The sequence below is a fragment of the Apium graveolens genome, chromosome 11 (genome assembly GCF_009905375.1).
Source record: "Apium graveolens cultivar Ventura chromosome 11, ASM990537v1, whole genome shotgun sequence".
Classification (NCBI taxonomy): domain Eukaryota; kingdom Viridiplantae; phylum Streptophyta; class Magnoliopsida; order Apiales; family Apiaceae; genus Apium; species Apium graveolens.
Window position 1 is genome coordinate 42,401,529 of NC_133657.1, and position 18,276 is coordinate 42,419,804.

General features: G+C 40.3%; 1 non-coding gene across 1 annotated transcript; it reads left to right on the plus strand.

Annotated features, from left to right (window-relative positions):
• The first annotated feature begins 416 nt into the window (after nucleotides 1–416).
• Nucleotides 417–523, plus strand: LOC141698822 (small nucleolar RNA R71). Its single transcript, XR_012565323.1, has one exon. It is a non-coding gene; the product is annotated as a small nucleolar RNA R71 (small nucleolar RNA).
• The last annotated feature ends 17,753 nt before the right edge of the window (nucleotides 524–18,276 follow it).

An 18,276-nucleotide genomic window follows, 5' to 3' on the forward strand; every position in this document is an offset into this window, starting at 1 on the left:
CTGTTGGGATGATAGGTGGCTGGCGTTGTTTGCTGTGATCGCTGGAAGTTGCTCACATATTGAGCTGATTCATTAGAATTGCACATTGATCAGTCTCATGGGCACCAGCACATAGCTCAAAAACACTAGTGATTAGATTCACTCCATAATTAGCCAAAGTGTCCACCTTTGTCGTCAAAGCCTTAAGTTGGGCAGCGATAGCAGTTGCAGCGTCCAACTCCAGAATTCCTGCTATCTTTCCCTGAGCAAGTCTCTGTGCAGGATTTTGGTATTCATTAGCAGCCATCAGCTTAATGAGTTGATAAGCTTGATCATAGCTTTTAGCCCACGAGGCTCCTCCTGATGTTGCGTCACGCATGGGTCTAGAAGTAGCACCTAATCCATTATAGAAACAGTTAATGATCATCCAATCAGGCATGTCGTGGTGTGGTCACTTCCTTAGCACCTCCTTATATCGATCCCAAGCCTCACACAGAGATTCTCCAGTTTTCTGAGCAAACTGAGTAAGAGCATTCTTGATTGCAGCAGTCTTTGTTATCAAGAAGAATTTAGTGAGAAACTTCTGTGCAAGATCCTCCCAAGTGGTGATAGATCCTGCTGGTAGAGAATATACCCAACACTTCACTCTGTCCCTCAAAGAGAATGGGAATAATTGCAGCTTAATAGCATCTTTAGTCACATCATTGAATTTGAAAGTATCACATCATCCACAAAAGAGATAGAAGCTGAATAGGCACCAACTATATTGAGACCCTATATGTCTATAGAATTTGACAACGTAACGGTTTAAGCACAAGTTATCTATCCTGATTACATAGGGCAAGTAAAATGGTTAAAATTACCTACGAATCATGGATAACAATGACATGAACCTATGCTAGCATGGCAAGTTCTAAACCCTTAAATTCACTTTTGCTTCATTAAGAATTAACACGCTATCTTATAAGTTCGCGACGCACATAAGACGAATAAGCACAACCAATACTAGGATATCAAACAATCACCATATACTAAGGTATTCGAATAATTTAACTAAAGAAATCCTTAAGTAAATCCACTAGAACCCCACGATAATGATTAGCCCATAATCGGACTCATCATCAACGTGGGTTCCGATGAAAATATGATATAGCAAACGTAGTCTTTATACGAATAAATAAAACCAAGTACAAACGAGAGTATAGGTTCAGCAAAACAAGAAACAAGCATCCAAATTACAACTTAAACAAAGATTCACAAGAATAAACTAGATCGTCTTCGCCTTTGTTGAATTGTCCCAAGAGGTCTCTTGCCTTCTTCTCCTTGCACTCAGGTCTGTCTCTCACTTCTTCTTATTAAAAATGACCTAATACATGTTTATATAGCAGTCCATGCATCCCTGGAGTCCAGCAAATCAAATTAGAATAGAATCAGGATTTTATAATCCCAACACGGCGCAGCCGCGCGCTTCAACAGCCCGGGCACGCCGGCTCCCTGCTTCATGGCGTGACCGCGCTATCACAGCACGGGCGCGCCTGCATAGCGCGCTGCCGCATCGGCCTTCTGCTAGAAAATATAATTTCTTTTCCTTATTCCTTGCAGCTTTGAGCCAATTCTTTAAGCCTTTACTTGCACACATCCTAGACACCATATTAGCATTAAAACAATGCTAATTCACCTGATTCACGAAGTAAAGCCTGAAATGCAAAAACACTTGAAAACACGTTAAAACACAAATAACTTGAGTACAAATACACCAACTCAAAGCTTATTAGAGCATAAATAAGTGTCATAAATGCCACTTAACAGTAAGACAAGGTAGTTTATATGAAATCAGGGTCTCCACAAGAATTAATAATTCAGAAGTTTGTCTACTGAGTAGAGCATCTATGGAAGACAGCTGGAACTGGCGTACAAGACTTTCTCACCTCAACTACAACAATATCAATGAACTTGTGAGGAAATATCTTGTAAGAGGATTGAACTAATGCAGTGTTTACTCCTGATGGCTTATGTGATTCATGCCAGAAAGCCAAGAAAAGGAAGACATCTTTCAAGAGTAAAACTGAATCCTCCATTCTTGAACCATATCATCTACTTCAGGTTGATCTCTTTGGTCCAGTGGATGTTAAATCAATTGCCAAGAAGAGGTATGCACTCGTAATTGTTGATTAATATACAAGATACAAATGGGTGTATTTTCTGCACATCAAGGATGAATCTCCATCCATTCTTCTTGATCATGTGAGGGAGCTAGAAAAAGGATCAACATACAAAGTGAAGATAATCAGAAGTGATAATGGAACTAAATTCAAGAATAGCTCTATGGAAGAGTTCTGCAAACTGAAGGGCATAAAACAAAAGTTTTCTGCTCCTGGAACTTCACAACAAAATGGAGTTGTTGAAAGAAAGAATAGAACTCCAAAAGAAGCTGCAAGAACCATGCTAGAGGAAGCAAGAATGCCTACCTACTTCAGGGCTAAGGCTGTGGAAACTGCTTGCTTTACACAAAGTATAACATTGATCAACAAGCGTGGAAAATACCATTTGAGATGGTGAAAGGAAAGAAGCCAAATTTGAAATACTTTCATATATTTGGTTGTAAGTGTTTTGTTCTCAAAACTCAACCAGAGCAGGTTGCCAAGTTTGATTTGAAAGATGATGAAGGAATCTTTGTGGGATATCCATTGTCTATAAAAGCCTTCAAAGTTTACAATCTGAGAACAAGAATAATCATGGAATCTATATATGTATCTTTTGATGAAAAGAAAATAATAGGTCTAGAAGATGCAGATGACCATGACAAATTTAGATTTGAAAATGAAGTACCTTATGCTGAACTTTTAAGTCCTGACTCTGATACAGTAAATCCTGATATCACTCAAAGCTCCGAGGTTCCATAGAACAATGGAAATTTTTCTGATACTGAAGCATATGTTAAGGGGGAGCAACTTGACTCAAACCAGAGACTACTACAAGTGATTCAACTCAAGAAACATGAGTAGAAAGATTATCAAACTCATCTTCCTCAAATTCTGATGAGTCAAATACTGATAACAATGGGAACACTGATTCAGGGGGAGCATCAGGAAACAATAGTGGTACTAATCATGGAAATAACAGAGAATTCATGTATGAAGGGGGAGGTTCATCTTCTAGGAGTCAACTTCCGTCTACAAGAAAATGGTCGAAGTAAACACACCTGACTTAATCATTTGGAACCCTGACAGTGGTGTGAGAACAAGAAAAGCCACTCATAATGAATGTCTCCACCATTATTTTCTATCTCAAACTGAACCTCAGAAGGTTGAAGAAGCTCTGCAAGATGCTGACTGGGTCACAATAATGTAAGAGGAACTCAATGAATTTGAAAGGAACAAAGTCTGGACTCTTATGCCAAGTCCAAAGAATAGATCTATAGTTGGCACAAAATGGGTGTTCAGAAACAAATTTGACAGTGAGGGCATTATCACAAGGAATAAAGCAAGACTGGTTGCAAAGGGTTACTCACACAAAGAAGGCATTGAATATGATGAGACATTTTCTCCAGTTGCAAGGTTAAAGGCAATAAGAATCTTTATTGCCTATGCTGCTCACAAGAAGTTTAAGGTGTTTCAAATGGATGTGAAGAGTGCATTTCTAAATGGAGAACTTGAAGAGGAAATTTATGGTGAACAACCTCCAGGGTTTATTGATCCAAAGTATCCAGATCATGTCTACCACCTGGATAAAGCACTATGTCGACTGAAGCAAGCTCCAAAGGCTTGGTATGAAACACTTGCTCTATTTCTTCTAGAGAGTGGTTTCACAAGAGGTACTGTAACACCCCCAAATCCGGGGTCAGGGATCTGGGTTATCACAAGTTCTGTTTCCCTTAACAATACTCAATCTAAATAAACAACTGTGGCGCCCTCCAAACCCGGGTCAGAAGTTTGGGGTCCATACACACACATACCTTATTTATAACCTGCTTATAACAATAATAAAGATAATAATAACATGCAGTGACCCTACTTACCAACTACCACGAACCGCAACAGGTTAAAGTATGCACACAAGCCACACATACACATTTCATATTACAACATCCAAATCCCAACTATTCAAATTCAGAACTGGATATTAAACATTATTACAAACTTTTATAAACTTAAACTATCTCAAAAGCTGCCACCTAGCTTAATCCGATCAACCTGGACCCCTAGCTCTCGTACTGGATTGGGGATCCTCGCTACCAACTGGTTCCTTCTTAACTGGAAAAGAACATAAACAACATCACTCAAATGAGCTAACTAGCTCAGCAAGTCATAATGACAAGACTGAGAATAATGATCATCAAGGGAAAAGGATTAAGGTATCAAGTGAACAATGATAATTGATTTAGAATTGGATATTATATTATTATTTTTAAAACCAAGGTTAGGCTGCTGATTAGTCACGCACTAACCCCGAGCAAGGCACACATCTCTGCACTAATTACTGGATCCAAGGCACACATTGGCCTAACTTGATCACCAATCTGGTCTGACCACGAAGCTGGTCCACAATTTTATAAAATAATCTAATTCTAACATAATAACAGAATAAACAATGTAAAACAATAAACAAAATCATTAGCAACATTAGATATTCAATAATGAAATGGTTATAATCTTCATAAAGGATCAATATGTCAATTTCAAAGAATGGCTGTTACGTAATGAAAGAATTGGATAACAAAGGAATCAAAGTTTCAAGGTTGTAAGGATTTGGTCTTTCAAAGCATAAGGTACAATGGTTTGAGTATGTAAGCAATTTGAGTCAGTGTTTAGCATTTAGTTTGTATGTATTTGTGGAGTAGTATCGTATATATGTGATTCGTATTCGGGTATACAATAAGCAATGGTTCAGAAAGAGTAAGGTTTACGGCTCAAAGATCAACAACTGAAATCAAGGTTTAGGGTTCAGTGCTTCAAAGCACTTTCAATATGAAACAAGACTATTAATCAACTATGATATATCTTGAGAAAGTTCAGAACACTTGCATGATATTAGCTTGGTATACTTCTCTAACTTCCAATCACAATCTCCTACTCCTCCACTATCTGTTTCCCTTTCCTACACCTTGCCTCTTCTGCTTATATATCATAAATATCTATCAAAACTCAACTCATATGATTATATTTGATATACACATCCATCTACCCTTCGTTTTACCCAAATTCGATTAACGGATTGAAAGTTATGCTATAAACAAGTAAACACCGAACATATAGACCGATAGCTAAACAACAAGTCACATATAACACGTAACACGTCAAAGAATCAATGATATATCATTTATAAAGGAGTCTCGGGTCATAAACAAGCTTTCGGGTATTTAATATGATTTTTAAAATATTTTTCGGAATTAAAACGGGTCGTTGGATTAATTTCGAAGCAATAAACAGGGTTCGGTTGGCCAAATCGGGCTTCAAAACAATTTTATAATAATTATCGAGCCTTGAAAACAATTTAAAATAAAAAGCTCGAAACTATTTTTCAGAATTTTTAAATCATTTTTAAATAATTAAATCTAATTTAATAATTAATTAAAATCAATTAATAATTAATTAAATCAATTAATCAATTAATTTTTGAATTAATTGACCAATTAATCAATTAATTATTAACTAAAATTAATTAACTAATTATTTCAGATATATTTTTGAATTAAAAATAATTTTTGGAATTAAAGTAATAATTTTTGGGATTTTCAGAAATTAAAAATGAATTTTGATAATTAAAATAAACAGAAAATATGATTTTTAAACATTTTTAAAACAGGAATTCTATTTCTGCAATTTCCAGAAACTTCAGGGACTAAACTTCACCATCTTCAAAAGTACAGGGACTAAACTGCAATTTTGCAGTTTAGTCGACGGAAAATTACGGGGATGGCCGGAGAACACGTTCCCGGCATCCTCACCCCACCATCTACTCCAGATATGGTCTACACAATACCAGGAATATAACCATGCCATCAAATCGTCCTAACAATCCCTGAGTTGGCCGGAATTTGGCCGAAAAGTTCGCCGGTTTCCGGCGACCTCGACGTAACTTTAAAAGCACAACTCCCTTCAAACCATGAATCGTCTGTTAACGAGCTATACACCAATCGATTGCAAATTTCATAAGGAACACAACCCACTATATTTCAACAGCTAATAACCCCTAGAACAAAAAGCCCTAAATTTCAATTAAGAACATTCATACGGGTTATAAACCCTAATTTTAAAATTTGAAAATTAAACTCAATTTTGAACATGTTATTGAACTCCAAATCAGTCATATGACATATGAAAATCATCAGGAGAACAAGCTCTACAACATGCAAGCATCAAATCATTCAAACAATCATCCGTACAAAAATTCATATTTTTAATCAAAAGAATTTGAAAATAAATAAAAATATAGAAAGTAAACCTTTGATTCTGCAGTTCTGAAACTTGGATAATCTGATAGTACTCTTCAAACCCTTCGTTTTGGTTACTCAAGCTTTCCAAACGGATTTCAATAACACCTCCGAATTGCTCTTTGATTCTTGAAAGTTTATATGAATATATAGATTTTCTCTGTAAAATTATATAATTACTGTTTGCAAATGATTTTCGGTACGAAATAAAATACGATAAAGGCTATTTATAATTACGGAAAATTAGTATCCCGTTGGATCATTCGGGATACAAAATGGTACGTTTGTTTATAAAAAACAGATCCAAACGGTACCGGTTTTTGGGATAATTATCCAAATCAGTACAATTTATACTCCGGTCTTGGTCTCAGCGCCTGGTTACACGTATTACGAGGTGATAATTGTAATAGTTTAATAAAAAGATCCCGTTTATCAAAAATACGAGTTTTATTGATTTACCGAAATAAATAATGTATCGAAAATATTATGCCGGGACCCGCACAGGACAAACCGTACGCCGGATCGAAAAAGTCGAAACATGGAAAATGCTCGGAATATTGTAATTAGGTTATAAAGGAGTTCTCGGAAGAGTTTCGGGTTATAAAAACATAAAAACGGGTGACGTCGGTTGGTTCCCCATTATAAAAGATAGTTTATAAATACTCGGAAAAGATTTTATAAAATTCATAATGATAGGGATAAATAAATCCTGATATTACAAGATTGGGCTGTGAAGCCCAATAAGAAGATGTATGATATTCAGACCAGAAAGGTTAACATGTTGATCAGGCCTGATGGACCAGATCAGGCCTGATGGAACAAAGAAGGCCCAAAACCCTGATTATTTATTAATTTCATAATTAATAAATAAAGGAGAAAAACAGCTATTGAGATAAGTCCTAGCGGGGATATAAATCCTTGTAGATTGCCTCCAAGGAACCTCATGGGATAAGGAATCAGCTTCCTATTTCTTAGGACTTCTAAGTCTATCCTAATTCAGAGACTTGACCACCAAGTCTCCTATACCAAGTCCAATTCAAGAACTCCCACATCTATATAAGGGAGGGATAAATAAATCCTGATATTACAAGATTGGGCTGTGAAGCCCAATAAGAAGATGTATGATATTCAGACCAGAAAGGTTAACATGTTGATCAGGCATGATGGACCAGATCAGGCCTGATGGAACAAAGAAGGCCCAAAAACCCTGATTATTTATTAATTTAGTAATTAATAAATAAAGGAGAAAAACAACTATTGAGATAAGTCCTAGCGGGGATATAAATCCTTGTAGATCGGCCTCCAAGGAACCTTATGGGATAAGGAATCAGCTTCCTATTTCTTAGGACTTCTAAGTCTATCCTAATTCAGATACTTGACCACCAAGTCTCCTATACCAAGTCCAATTCAAGAACTCCCACATATATATAAGGGGCCTCACCCCACAAATCAGAACTACATTTTTTGACTTGATCCTTGGCAATCAGCAAGGTATGTAGGCATCTTGTTAAGGCAGATTGAGTCATGAAACACAAGAGCAGTCAAAATCAAGCCTTGAAGTTTACGTTCCTTAGTACTAAATACAGCAATTATATATATTAGTTTTTAATCCATAACATTTGGCACCGTCTGTGGGAAAGCACAATAACAACCATGGCGAGAACACGGAGAACAATTAGAGCTCTGGAGGAAGGACCACCATCGGGGACAACCCAGGTGATTTCGTCAACCGTGGAGATTCCTCCCCACTCAACTTATGCATCTACTCAAGGGGAAGCCCAGATAGGGGCAACTCAACCTCAGCCACAAGGGACGACTCCCCCGACTATTCAAGGTACGAATCCTCAAGTTGAACAAGTACATGTACCTGTGAATTCTCGACCCGTCGCATATGAATATTCAACTATTGTTACTACTAACCCCCCTTATGGGATGCCCCTTTACCCCGAGGTTGGAGGAAGTGGACATGCTGGGCGAAGTGAAGCACGGAGGCAATCAACCCCCTATATACGAGGTTTAGCTCCTATCCCCGAGGATCGGAAATTTTCGGGTCCTTATACTGAGAGACACTCCGAATCTTCAGATGATGAAGTGGCCCCAAGAAGGAGGCGTCCTGGAAAAAAGCCGATGGCCGATGGAAGACAACGCCCTCAAAGCACCCAAGGGGCAAATCCCCAAGAAGTGCAGGAAATGATCAGGGCTCATGAGGCTGAGATCCAAAGACTAAGGCGCGACTTGGAGGCGCACCAGACCACTAGACCCCAGATACCCCCTAGGGGGAGAAATCCTCCTCCTGTCATAGACCTGGATGGTCCGGTACGGAGAAGGGCCGTTATCCCAAGGACTGATCCGAGCAATCTTCTTCCCCTTGGAGATCCTGATGATCCTACTCTGCCCTTCACAGAAGAGATAATGAATGCCCATATCTCAAGGAAGTTCAAGATGCCAACTATCAAAGCCTATGATGGCACGGGAGATCCCGCTAATCATGTTAGAACATTCTCTAATACACTGCTGCTGCAACCCGTGAATGACGCTATAAAATGTCGGGCCTTCCCTCAAACCTTGTCGGGTATGGCTCAGAGGTGGTATAGTCGCTTGCCCTCAAACTCCATTGGGTTGTTCAGAGAGTTAAGTTAGGCTTTTATTAAGCAGTTTATCAGTGGGAGAGTCCATGAGAAAAGTTCAGCATCTCTTATGAGTGTTATGCAGAAAGCGAAGGAATCCTTGAGAGATTACCTGAATCGTTTCACAAAGGAGGCTTTAAAAGTCCCAGATCTTGATGATAAGGTAGCCATGATAGCACTGCAACAAGGAACTAGGGATGAGTCTTTTAAGATGTCCTTGGCCAAACGCCCCCTGAAAGCATATTGCAGCTCCAGGAGAGGGCATGGAAGTATATCAAAGTTGAAGAAAGCATGAGGAAGACCATAGTAAGTAATGAACCCACTGGAGGCAAGAAGCGAAAAATTGATCTGGAGTATATCGCTAAGGACAAGTATCCTAGAACCGAGCAAAACCCTGATTCAACCCCCAAGAAGGGAGGACCTGGGCAAAAGTTCACCGAATACGCTAAGCTGAATGCTCCTAGAAGCCAAATCTTGATGGAAATCGAGAAAGATCGAGATATTCGTTGGCCTAAGCCCCTGAAGGCTGATCCTGCCATGCTAGACAAAAGCAAATATTGCAGATTTCATAAAGATGTTGGTCACGACACCGATAAATGTAGGCAGCTGAAAGATGAAATTGAGTTCCTCATTCGAAAAGGAAGATTGAACAAATACACTGGAGAAGGAGGGGACAGGAATAATAATGGAAGGAAGAACTTTGAGGATTATAGGAGGGACCAAGACGATCAGGGGCGAAACCCCCAGCCTAGAGGACCAGTTATAAACACCATTTATGGAGGGTCGAGACCTCGAGGGCCGGTGATAAACACGATCTTTGGAGGTCCAACTGCTGCTGGATTGTCCAAAAATTCCAGAAAGGCATATACTAGAGAGGTTATGCATATTGTTGGAGAAGCCCCGAAGAGGGCCAGGACAGAAGTAACATTGGCTTTTGATGATTCTGACCTAGAGGGTGTGAAGTTTCCTCATGACGACCCGCTGGTCATAACACCGGTAATAGGAAATAGCCCAGTCAAGAGGGTCCTTGTGGATAATGGTGCTTCTGTGGATATCTTGCTCCACGATGCCTTTCTAAGGATGGGGTATAATGACTCCCAGTTAACACCAACCGACATGCTGATATATGGATTTGCTGGAGTAGAATGTCCTATAGAAGGGATAATCAAGTTGCCAACCACCATAGGTACGGAACCAAGGCAAGCAACGCAGATGTTGGACTTTGTGGTGGTAAAAGCTACTTCAACCTATAATGCTATCATGGGAAGAACAGGGATACATGCCTTCAAGGCTGTCCCTTCTTCCTACCATTCATTCATGAAATTTCCCACCCGGAACGGGATTGGAGAAGAGAGAGGAGATCAAAAAATGGCTAGAAGCTGTTATGTGGCCTATTTGAGGGCAGATGGAGTCGGGGGCAGGTTTTTCCTATTGAAGATATGGATGTCCGAGAAAATGATGAGAAGAGAGGAAAGCTAGCAGAAGACTTAGTTTCGATTCCTTTAGACCCCGAGAATTCTGAGAGGATGACTTTCATTGGAGCCACATTAGAGGAGCCCCTTAGAGGGAAGTTGGTGAAATTTTTGCAAGAAAATAGTGATGTGTTTGCATGGTCAGCAGCTGATATGCCAGGCATAGACCCGGAGCTGATTACTCACAAGTTAAACGTGGATCCAAGCCGGAAGACAGTGAAACAAAAGAAAAGAAATTTTGCCCCGGAAAGACAAGAAGCTATAAAACAGGAAGTAGAAAAGCTCTTAGAGGCTGGTTTCATCGAGGAGATTCAATTTACGGAGTGGTTAGCCAACCCTGTAATGGTGAAGAAGGCTAATGGAAAGTGGAGGATGTGTATAGACTTTACTGATCTGAATGATGCATACCCTAAAGACTGTTTTCCGTTGCCAATAATTGATACTTTGATTGATGCCACTGTTGGGCATGAGATGCTGAGCTTCATGGATGGATTTAGCGGATACAATCAGATTAAGATGCACAAGGATGACATTCCAAAGGTATCATTCATTACTGACTTTGATGTTTATTGTTATCTTGTTATGGCATTTGGTCTTAAGAATGCAGGAGCCACCTATCAAAGGTTGGTAAATAAAATTTTTAAGGATCTTATTGGTAAGACTCTGGAAGTCTATGTTGATGACATGTTAGTCAAGAGTCTAGTAAAGACTGATCATATATCCCATTTGAGGGAAGCTTTTGAGGTCCTGAAGTACCAAGAGATGATGTTAAATCCTACAAAATTTACTTTCGGAGTAGGATCTGGAAATTTTTTGGGATTGATGGTCTCCAAGAGAAGGATTGAGGCTAACCCCGACAAAATAAAGGTAATTCTAGACATGGAACCACCAAAAACCGTCAAGGATGTTCAGAAGCTCACAGGAAGAGTTGCTGCATTGGGATGATTCATCTCCAAGTCAGGAGACAAGTGCTTATCATTCTTCAAGTCACTAAAGAATGTTAAGGACTTTGTATAGAATGAAGAAAACCAGAAGGCATTTGAAGAGTTAAAGAAGTATATGGCCCAGGCCCCGTTGTTGGCCAAGCCAGTTTTGAGTGAAGTTTTATTCTTGTACTTGGCTATTTCAGAGAGTGCCTTGAGCGCAGTGTTGGTGAATAAGGAACTGAAAGTCCAGAAACCCGTATACTATGTCAGCAAAATTCTGCATGGTGCTGAGTTGAATTATTCAACTATTGAGAAATTTGCTCTAGCCTTGGTAATGGCTTCGAGAAAGCTGTGTCCTTACTTTCAGGCTCATCAGATTGAGGTGCTAACAAATCAGCCCCTGAGAAATATCATTCACAGTCTCAAGGCAAGTGGGAGATTGATTAAGTGGGCAAGAGAGCCGGGAGAGTTTGATCTCAAGTATAAGCCACGTACGGCAATAAAAGCCCTGGCACTAGCTGACTTCGTGGTGGAATGTACCATACCCAACCAAGAAGTCGGGGGCAGGAAGATACCATACCTCGAGACAAGGGAGTCGATAATAGGGACAAAGAGAAGGATGATAAGGAGAAAGAATATTGGGTTCTCTATTTTGATGGAGCATAAAAAACAAACTCCAGTGGAGCAGGATTGGTTTTACAAAGCCTGACGGGTTCTTGATTGAGTATGCCATGAAATTAGACTTCCCAACTACAAACAATGAGGCAGAATATGAAGCCCTGATAGCTGGCCTTGGCCTAGCAGGGACACTTAGAGTCAAAAACTTATAGGTCCGCGGAGACTCGAAGCTGATCGTATCCCAGGTAAAGGGAGAATTTGAAGCAAGGGATGAAACGATGGCCAAGTATGTCTGCCTAGTAAGGGCTGTGATGACTCAATTCAATGAATGTCATGTTGAGCACATTCCAAGGGAGGAAAAAGCTAAGGCAGACGCATTATCAAAGTTTGCTTCATCCGAGATAGAAGAAAGTTCAGGAAGTGTGTACTTCCGTGTTTTGAAGACACGAAGCATAGATGTTAATCTTGTAGCTCCTGTAGGCCTGGGGACGTCATGGATTGATCCCATTAAGGCTCACATTCAAACCAGATGGTTGCCAAGCGATGTAAATGAAGCACGAAAGTTAACTGTTCGGGCATTAAGGTACTCTTTGATAGATGGGATTCTATACAAAAGATCTTTCGTGGTTCCTTACTTAAGGTGTCTCAGGCCCGATGAGGCACGTTTGGCTTTTAAAGAAGTGCATGAAGGTATTTGTGGATAACACTTGGGGGCAGGGCCTTGGCTCATAAGATAACTCGTCTAGGCTTTTATTGGCCAGAAATGATGGCTGATGCCAAAGAATATGTGAAGAAGTGTGACCGGTGTCAGAAGCATGCACCTGTTGTTAGACAACCTCCCGAGATGTTGACCGGTGTCAGAAGCATGCACCCATCCCCTTTGCTATGTGGGGAATGGATATTCTGAGGCCTTTCCCCATGGCCACGGCACAAAGAAAGTTTCTGATTGTAGCCATTGATTATTTCACTAAGTGGATTGAAGCCAAACCCTTGGCCAAGATCACAACTAAGCAGGTTACACAATTCCTGTGGGAAAATATTATGTGCCGATATGGAATTCCCCGTATCCTAGTCACCGACAATGGAATGCAATTCAACAATGAGGAATTCAAGAAGTACTGTGAAGAAAATGAGATTGAGTTACGGTTCACCTCTGTGGCCCACCCGCAAGCCAATGGGCAAGCAGAGGTAGCAAATCGAATAATCCTGGATGGACTAAAGAAGAGGATCGAGAAGTCAAGGAATAATTAGGTGGATGAGATACTCCCAATATTATGGGCCTACAGGACTACCTGTAGAGTCACGACCGGAGCAACTCCCTTCATGTTGGCATATGGGGAAGAAGCAGTAGTTCCCATGGAGATATCACATTCCTCTCCAAGGATTCAGGCTTTCAATGCTGAGGAAAATGAGGAAGGACAAAGGTTGGCTCTGGACTTAATCGATGAAGTACGAGATAGGGCATATGCAAAGATAGTAGAGTATCAGAAGAAGGCTTCATTCTACTACAACCTAAGGGTTAAAGAAAGGTTCTTTAAACAAGGTGACCTAGTCTTGAGGAAGATAGAAGCTTCTGGGGTAGGACAGAAAGGGAAGCTTGCCCCGAATTGGGAAGGGCCGTACAAAGTCAAGAGCGTTCAAGGTAGAGGAACCTACAAGCTGGAGACGATGGATGGTTTTGAAGTCCCGAGAACTTGGCATGCACAAAACCTGAAGGTTTACTATGTGTAGGGCAGTTGGATACGATTTTCACTTGTCAAGATGGTGAGTAGGTTGAAAAGCACCTCGAAGCTTTGCTTGCTTAGGATTTATATGTTTTAGTTTTATTTTGAAGTTTATTAAGACTTGTGTAAGGGACGAATCCCAGACAATTTATGGAAATTCATGAGGTTTTCGAAGTATGTTTAAATGTCTATGGCCTGACAAGCAAAACCAAATGCATAGAATGCAAGCATAAAATGTGATAAATAAAATAGATCGGATAAATATTACAAGAGTTCGATAAATAAAGTCTCGAAAATAAGATAAAGAGAACGAGCCACGCAGGGCTGAAAAAGCTCTAAGGAGCTGAGGTGCCCTCGGCATCCATATCATCATCCCCTCCGCTCTCGCTAGATGTCTCTGTCGTCTCGGAGGAGGAGGAAGAACTATCGTCCTCAGCAGGCCTGGAAGAAGACTCGGGAGGAGGAAGGAGTGGATCCTGAGGAATATGATCCGAGATAACTACTCGGGTACGAAACCTCTATAGCAAAGCCTTGTCATCAGGGCAGACATAATCCGTCGGGTTAATATCAGGACAAGCCTCATTCACGGTCCCAAGGGCCGTGTCCCAACCAGTCCTAAAAAACCCGGGAAAGACTGAGTCATTCCTAATCCTCATGGACTGGACAAACTCCTCCGAGTCCAGGTAGTTATCTATGGCTTTGTCCTTCTCCGCCCGAAGTACCACCAGCTCGGCGTTAGACTCCCCGAGTTCCTCCTCCTTGCATTTGTACTTCTTCTCCAGGGTAGCATACTTCTTCTGTTGCCTCCTGAGGGCATTATCGGCCTTATCGGAAGCCCGCTTCCATGACTCGGCTTGCCTCACAGTGCCTTGAAAATAGGTGTTTGACTAAAACAAAGCAATCAACAAAGTATAAGGCAAAAGAATGCTACAAAAAAGAAAGGTAAGTTAAAAAAAGAAGAGGCATACCGAAGCCAGAGACTGAGCTCCCATGAGCTTAATCCTCTTAAGGTGAGGGGTGGCCACCACGTCAGTAAAATCCTTGGGAGTCACGCTATGGTAGGACCAATCCCAAGCATGCTTTGTGGAACCAACCACGGTATCCCCTCGGTGGAATCCCCAGAGAGGCTGGAAGGCACCTGTAGCAGCAGCAGCAGGGGCAGCAGCAGGGGCAGCAGCAGTGATAGGAGCACTATGGCCCTCAGCTCCTTCAGTTGAAGCCTCCCCCATAGGCTCCTTGTGCTTTCTCAAGAAGATAGGCTCTGTCGCCTTTCCCCGGGTGTCTAGGCCTGCGAGCCGAGCTTTCTTCATCCTAGCAGTCTCTTCAACAGGATGAACATTGTCCTCGTTAATCTCCTTAGCAGCTGCAAAACAAGGCAAAAAACAAAATAAGTGATGTTAATAATACATGAAATGAAATATAGTTGAGAAGGGAAGAAAAATACCCTGTTGAGAAACAGAGGATAGTCCCACGTGAATGAGGGAGAACTCCTCTAAAAGGGTCCAGCTGGTAGTAGTGTCGTCATCCTGAGTAAGCCCATTATAAATAATAGTTTCCTCAGGAGTTATGTGAATGGATTTGAGGCTACCATCACTGACCTTCCCGAAGGAAGATCGGAAAAGTGTGCCCCAGTCACCATTCTCCCAACGTAACCCGCCGAAACTATTCCTCCAATTTTGGTTGTTATCGGGAATGGAGGCGCTGTTAAAGATATGTTTACTTTTGGACCTTTGCTTAACATAGACCCAACCACAAATACTGAAAGAGCTATTATAGCACTGAAAGACCTTCCTAAAAACAGCTACGGAAAGGGGAAAACCCTCCCTAAGGCAGCAGACCATAAAACATAAAATATTCCTCCAAGCGTTTGGAGGAAGCTGACACGGGTTGATTTGTAAATCAGCTAAAAGATGAGGTATAAAAGGGTGGAAAGGAAACCTAAGCCCAGCATTAAGGGCATCTGTGTAAATAAAGAGAGTGTCGGGTCTCCAGTGGCAAGTACGGTCACCACCAGAGACTGGAACTAATCTAAGAGGAGCAAGGACATTATAACGTGCATTTAGTTTATCGAAATCAATGTTGTGCCAAGTGTTACAATGATTAAAAGAATCGAGATGAGCAGTAGAGGGATATTCATCCCCCCTAGTGTTAATCATATGGATTAAAGACATATACGAAGAACGGATCTCGATATCCTTACCTCATTTTGAAGCAGAGGCTATCTTGGCCGCCCTCTCGGAACTCTTGTCAGCCATTAGAAAAGCTGGAAAAGCCTGGAAACTTTGAAAGGAAGAAGGCTGGAAGCTAAGGGAGGAAAGTTGAGAGAGGAGAAAGTTGGAGAATTTTTAGAGATGTACGAAATGAGGAGTGAAGAGTGTGAGTAAGAACACTCCCCCACCTTTATATAGGAGGAAAGAGGAGAAAATGGGCCTAGAAAAGCCCATTTGGGCCCAAGTTCAGGAATCTTCTGGAAAGATCTACAAGATGTTGGAAGAATTTAGAAGATTTTCTGGAAAAATCCAGAAAGTTTTGGGAAAATTCCTCAAAATTCTAGAAACTTCTTAACTTAGAAAATAAAATCCCAGTTCAGAAAAACCAAGGCCCAATACTAAGGCCCAAAAACAAAAAAAAAGCCCTGTATGAGGCCCACTTGATTTTTAGGAAAAAAGGGTGAAAGGAAGCCCAGCTAAAAAATGGGCCTAAAATGTTGGCCCAAATTGAAAGCCCAGAGCTAGGGTCCCAATTGAAAGGCCTGTGAAGTCCAGTAAGAAAATAAGCACAGTTAAAATGGGCCCAAGTTTTAGCCCAGCATTAGGGGCCTAAACCCAAGTATGTACACAAAATATATATGCATATATTCTTGACCCTGTCGACTAGAAAGCACAGAGAAATCCTGGTCGAATGGTCTGAGGTCGAATTTCCCTCGACCAGGGCTGAGAAAAGAAGCTAATTCGGTCAAGAAAGGAATTCTGACCAAAATTCTTGGTCGAAAATGGTAGTTCTTCGACCAAAATGCCAGAATAGCGTTTGTTCCTTGACCCTGTCGACCAGGACACAAGATAAAATCCTGGTCGAACCAATCCTGCTCGAAATAGCTTCGACCAAGGCAAGAAAGATGGTTAATTCGGTCAGAAAAACAAGAATCCTAACCGAAAGGGACGAAAATCCTAGTCGAAAAATTCCTAGTCGACAAAAAAAAGGGAAAAATCCTGGCCGAAATTCGACCAGGATTCCTGATCGAATGCATCCTCCTCGAAAAGCCTTTGACCAAGGCACAGCAGAGGCTAATTCGACCAGGATCCTGGTCGAAATCTGTATAAAAAAAGGAAAAAGGGGGAAGAAAAAGAAGGAAACATTCCTGGAAAATTACAGAAAAATAGGGAAATTCCTTAAAATATTTTCTAAAAAATGCTAATATTTTCAGAAATAAGGAATAAATCCAGAAAAATTAAGGATAAATCCCAGAAATTAAGGGAAAAATCCAGGAAATTAAGGATAAATCCTAGAAATTAAGGGGAAAATCCAGAAAATTAAGGAAAAATCCCAGAATAATGGGAAAAATTCCTGGAAATTAAGGAAAAATCCAAGAAATTAAGGATAAATCCCAGAAATTAAGGGAAAAATCCAGAAAATTAAGGAAAAATCCCAGAATAAAGGGAAAAATTCCTGGAAATTAAGGAAAAATCCTAGAATTAAGGGAAAGATCCCTGAAAATTAAGATAATTCCTGAATAAAAGGAATAAAAGTAAATTGTGGTAAACGTGTAGGTCGCTCCACACTTTACGTAAAAACGAAACCCTGTAATGGAACGAATGGACTTAACTTCTGTGAAACCTAGTCAATGTTTCCCAAAAGTTGGGGGGCAAATGATAGGGATAAATAAATTCTGATATTACAAGATTGGGCTGTGAAGCCCAATAAGAAGATGTATGATATTCAGACCAGAAAGGTTAACATGTTGATCAGGCCTGATGGACCAGATCATGCCTAATGGAACAAAGAAGGCCCAAAAACCCTGATTATTTATTAATTTCGTAATTAATAAATAAAGGAGAAAAATAGCTATTGAGATAAGTCTTAGCGGGGATATAAATCCTTGTAGATCGGCCTCGAAGGAACCTCATGAGATAAGGAATCAACTTCCTATTTCTTAGGACTTCTAAGTCTATCCTAATTCAGAGACTTGACCACCAAGTCTCCTATACCAAGTCCAATTCAAGAACTCCCACATCTATATAAGGGGCCTCACCCCACAAATCAGAACTATGTTTTTTTTGACTTGATCCTTTGCAATCAGCAAGGTACGTAGGCATCTTGTTAAGGCAGATTGAGTCACGAAATATAAGAGCAGTCAAAATCGAGCCTTAAAGCTCACATTCCTTAGTACTAAATACAACAATTATTTATATTAGTTTTTAATCCATAGCACATAAATTTCCTATAAAATCATAAATCAACAAAAAAATAAATAGGAAGATATGACAATTATCTATATTT